This window comes from Ptychodera flava, chromosome 1 (assembly GCF_041260155.1).
Source record: "Ptychodera flava strain L36383 chromosome 1, AS_Pfla_20210202, whole genome shotgun sequence".
Classification (NCBI taxonomy): Eukaryota; Metazoa; Hemichordata; class Enteropneusta; family Ptychoderidae; genus Ptychodera; species Ptychodera flava.
The window spans coordinates 6254041-6260040 of record NC_091928.1 but is presented as its reverse complement, the minus strand read 5'-3'; positions in this window follow the sequence as shown (position 1 = coordinate 6260040).

Sequence of the window (6000 nt, the reverse complement as noted above, 5' to 3'; positions counted from 1 at the left end):
TGTTGTTGCTCAGAAAGTAGCGAGACAACATTAGTAAGTTTGTGAGCAATACCCATTTAATCATTGGCCAACCATCTGAGGAACATTTTGACTGATTGACTTTCAAAGGGACGCCGGTGACATCATCATCTCTCCTGGAGACCATTCACTTTATAATGAACTGTTGTTTATGCTACACGCCAAATGTGCACCTCAAGGCTAGATGGCTTAGGGATGAAGGCCGAAAGCAACAAATAGGGTCTAGGTTAGTTGTTGAACTCTCGTCATAGTTGTCATCGACAAGCAGCAAGGTCTTCCATTATTGTAGGCGGATTTGACTTCGCGCTTACTACATGTCCTTTTTGTGTGAGAAAGAAAATTCACGGAATATCTGCTTCATGGACCCTTTCTCAAAGATCCATGAGTATAACTGTATGTCGCGCTTTTCAGAACTGCATTCCAACAGTCTTCCCTGGCACTCTTTCAAGTTTTATTAAAATATATTACGAAAATACTGAATAGCTTTCTAATATTATGAGTAAATAAATAATGATTTCTATCACATGTAATGAAAATACCAGCGAACGGAGTAGAAGTGTTGGTATGATGTACAAGTATTACGACACTTGTCTTACGATCTGGCGGGCATCTGTATTGCGGCAGTAGCGTAAATGTCGCAGTTCTAAAACTAAAATCAAAACATTTGCGTGGCTCGATAGTGCAGAATTGGAGCATAGATCGATTGCACAGATTGAGATGCGATATCTGACTTCTCACAACCTGATGATCGCACCACTTTTAAAAGGCAGCCTGTTCGTACTTTTTATTGTAGAAAACACGTGAAAAAACTCTAATTTTAGGGCGAAACGTGTTTAAATATATATAAATAAATATATTATATATATATATATATATATATATATATAATATATATATATATATATATATATATATATATATATATCTCAGTGTTCGCGGTGACTTTTTTCTCCTCGCGTACGATATACGCATTAGTCTGCTAAAATTGCGTAATGGCTGGATTTGAGTGCGTAATTTCACTTCCGCACTCGATTGATGAAAAAACTGACTGCAAAATACAATGTGCCGTTGAATAAACCTACACTACATATTCGGATTGTACGATGTAACATTATTTTAATGAAAACAGTTTAACGAACAACTTGAACAATGTTGAAACGTAACAGCGAAGGGTATACATGCAACCGTCACAACACATCGGGCAACCCAAAAGTTAGAGTTATGGCAGCTTATCCAGACGGTTTCTGGACGTTTCGGCACCAAGTCGTTTCGGCCCAAGACGTTTCGGCCTTCCAATAGCGTTGATCGCAATTCCGGTTTGTTACTAAATATAGCAGCACACGCGCAACTTTCGGACAAATATGCTGAAATTCGGACAAATTTTGTCGTTGTATGCCCGGCTGTTGTTGCAGCTTGTAGTCTCAGTCATCAATTCATACGAATAAGTGTGACGCTAAATAGCCATTCTAACACTTCAATGTTTTATATTTGTCGTTTATGTGGAAAATGTGGACAAATATTTATTATGCATATTAATGAGAGAGAACAGTGACATCATTTGCGATCAGCGCTATTTCACGGCCCAAAGTCCGAGTCGTTTCGGCACCGCAACCCAAGACGTTTCGACACCGCTGAATGCTACCTGTGGGAACTAGTGCTGGAGAGTAATGTTACAAATCAAAGTATTAAAAGTATAGTGTCAACTAACATTCACGTACATGCTTAATCTTTGTGAGAACATGGGAAGAGACCGTAAGAAAAAACTTCATATCATTTTCAAATCTGTGACACAAGTTTATCGATATCAATAGCCGCCGACACGGAAAAAGTTTGAAAGCGGTGAGGAAACAGCACGGCAAAATTCACACAAAATGCACATAAAGTACTGGTCAGAACGCAAAGGTCACGCTTACGAATATGACGGATCAGTCAATTACTAAATAGTTTGAAAAAAATCGAAACACAGATGCCGAAACGTCTTGGGTTGCGGTGCCGAAGTGACTTGGGACCGGAAATTGAGGGGCCGAAACGACTTGGTGCCTGAACGACCAGTTACCATCCAGACACTTCTGCAGTGTTCAAAATTTATCGGGATTCCGACGAGCTCTACCAATGAATCATTTTTTCACGGACTCGTAGAGCAAAGTTGAAAGAAATTAAAACAGATTTGTCTGCTTCGACGCCATGCTGCATGTGTGCTTGATCAAAATTTTGGAACAGCGAGACGCGATGATCGTGCACGGTTGGCATTTATATAATTTGTCGCAACATTTCTGTCAATCACTCACTTTCAGAAACTATCGCTCGCCTGAAAATTAGCAACGTAATTCATAGGCACAGCTGACATGATAACGTGCCTAACGTGATAACGTGTGGACTACGATGCCGATTTTTCAGACAACGCCCAGAGTATCCGAAACTTTCCACACAAAATGAGTGATTGACAGAAATGTGTTGCAACAAATTTCGTCTGGTTGTCGCCTAAGCTCAGTCGTGGGGAGTGCTTTCGGTGTTATCCTTTGCGTATGGAAAACGCATAACGATTAAAAAATGCGTAGAGAGTCAAATTCAATGCGGAAATACGCACGAAATACGCACGATTATATATATATATATATTATATATATATATATATATATATATATATATATATATATATATATATACCTTATACATGTCTCCGAGATATCTAGAAGTTTTTTTTCGCGAGCATCATACAAGCACGAATTGCATATTTCAGTTAACTTTTTTCGCGCGTTTTCTAAAGAATATTGATAACTCGTTTTATGCTGATGGTATCTCAGCTATGCCTGTTGATGGGAGCATTCTCGTTGGTCGGCCCTATGGCGGCCTTGGTATGTTATGGTGGAACACTTTTGGTGTAACTGCGTAAAAGTTTTGACATTTCATAATGATACTGACAGGATTAGGGTCTACTCATTGAATGTAACAATCAAAAACTACTTATCCTCAACGTTTACATGCCATGTGATGATAGAAGTAACGGTGAAAACTATGAAGTTTTTTAAGTCATCTAGGTGTCTTCTACATTCCATTGTTACTGACTATGATACGCCGTTAGTTTACATTTTGAGGGATTGATATGCTTTGTTTAAAACAAAAACTGTCTTGTTGGTAATGAACTCAATTCTTTTTTTTGTGATAACGGTTATGTTCTCTCTGATGTTAATCTTTTAGATGATGGCAATTATTTTATTTCTTTCAGTGATTCTCACACCACAACATCTTGGATTGATCACTTTTTATCCACAGTTCAGGGGCACAATGCCATTTCTGATGTAAAAATTCTCCATGATTTCCACACCTCAGATCACTTTCCTTTGTGCGTTTCTGTAAATGTTAACAACCTTCCACACTTTGAGCTTGATCATGACACTTTTGTCGGTCGGTGTAAATGGCATCTAGCTAAACCTAGTCATCTTGAGTCGTATAGTGTAAAGTGTGATGAATTGCTGAACAATCTTGTCATTCCAAATGAGCTTTCGCACTGTAGTGATGTAAACTGTACGCATTCGAGTCACTCTAATGGTATCAATTTATTATATAATAATACTGTAAATAGCCTCTCTCAATCAGCTGACATGAGCATTCCTCAATCAAATAAGAAGAGGAATTTTAATGTTCCAGGTTGGAATGATTTTGTAAAAGCAACCCATGATGAAGCAAGAAGTGCTTTTAAGCTGTGGGTCAGTTTTTCAAAACCAAGACAAGGCCACATTTTTCGTAAAATGCAAACTACTAGAGCTCATTTTAAGTATGATTTGCGCTGGTGTAAAAATAATGAACGTACAGCTCAGGCAGACGCCCTTGCTGCTGACCTGATTAATAAGAATGATATTCATTTTGGAAGCATGTTGAACAACAGTCTTCTAGTCGTGTCTCACTTGCTAACACAGTAGGGGGAGCCACTGGTCATAAAGACATAGCGTACATGTGGCATGACCACTTTAAAGATTTGTTCTCTGTAGTCATGACAGAGTGCAATAAAATATTTGTAGAAGACGCTTTATTGAATGTTAAGCCAAATAATTGTATGTTTACAGTTATGGAAATCAATTATGTGCTATTGAAAAGCTGGACAATGGTAAGGCATTTGGACTTGATGGTATCTTATCTGAGCATCTTGTATATGCTGGTGATAGACCTGCTGTACTTTTAACAATTATTTTAAATGCTTGTATGACACATGGTACCTGCCTCCAAGTATGATTTCTACTGTTTTGGTGCCTATTATTAAAGATAAAGCTGGTGATGTGGCTGACAAGAGTCACTATAGACCTATTGCTCTATCCTCTTTTTTCTCAAAGGGTTTAGAACATGTTCTGTTAAAACATATTGAGTCTTACTTGTACACGTCAGATAATCAGTATGGCTTTAGAGCTTAACATTCCACAGACCAGTGTATTTATCTTCTGAAGGAAGTAATCCGGTTTTATAAGTCTCATAAGAGTCCTATGTTTTTGTGTTTCATGGATGCTTCTAAAGCTTTTGATCGTGTAAACCATCGGACACGTTTCAAGAAAATTATTTTAAGAGGAATTCCACTTATCATTGTACGGCTAATTGTCTTTTGGTAAAGATATCAGCAATTTCTATTGAATAGGGATCCGTTGAATCCCCTGTTTTTAATGTTTTTAAACGGTGTTCGGCAAGGAGGCATTCTCTCTCCTTTTTTGTTTAATGTATATATTGATGAGCTGAGCTCTCGTTTGTCAACTTGATAATTAATTGCTTATTTGGTGGTAGAATTTTAAATCACATTAGCTATGCTGATGATTTAATCATTTTTAGTCCCTCAAGCAAAGGCTTGCGGAAACTAATCTATGTCTGTGCGATCTATGCTAGTGAGCACGATATCTTGTATAATCAGAAAAATCGTAGTACCATTGATAACATTTTCATTTTAGACACTGCAGTACGGAAGTATTTAGTTAAACACAAATCAAGGTTATACTGTGCATTTATCGATCTTGAAAAAGCTTTCGATAGAATAGATCGTACCGCTATGTTTTACAAGCTTTTGAAATTAGGTATGAAAGGGAAAATGTTGAAAGTAACAAATCCATGTATAGTAATGTTAAAGCATGTGTCAGGACTCCGCACGGAGTACTGAGTTTTTAACTGTACATTTGGGGTTCAACAAGGGTCTGTATTATCACCTCTTTTGTTTAATATTTTTATTGATGATTCGGTGAAACTTTACAAAGTGGATTGTATAGTGGTGTCTATGTGGGTATGTTAAAATTATTGTATTTATTATTTGCCGATGACTTAGTTATTGCTTCTAGTAATGTAATTGGGTTGCAAAGACAACTTGACAGGCTTTGTATGTATTGTAAGCAATGGAAGCTTAAAGTAAACTCATCTAAGACAAAAATTATGGTGTTTAGGAAGGGAGGAAGATTGAAAAATTATGGAAAATGGTATTTAGATGGAAAACATGTAGAAGTAGTTTCATATTTTAACTATCTTGGTTTACAATTTTCTTGCTAGCGCCCAAGAGAAATTGGCAAAACACGGTAAAAGTGTGATGTATAGAATTAAGAAATACCTTAGTCTCTTTAAAAATTCAGATGTTAACATTGCACTTAGAATATTTGATTGTAAAATTTTACCGATTCTTATTCATGGTTGCGAAGTGTGGGGCTTCCATGAGGGTCCTGATGTGGAAAATGTACACACCCTATTTTGTAAATTCATTTTAAAAGTTGGTACCAGAACATGTAATTATGCTGCTTTGGGAGAACTTGGTAGAGTGCCTGTACGAGTCATGAGGCTTGGTCGTATTGTTAAATACTGGCTCAAATTAATTTGTAGTGATAATGCCACATATATTAAAATGTGTTACAATTACCAATTTGAAATGGCTGAGAAGGGATACAGTCGTTAGGCTTATAATGTTACGCATTTGTTGTTAACTTATGGTTTTGGTATTGTATGGGATATGCAAGCCGTAGGTGA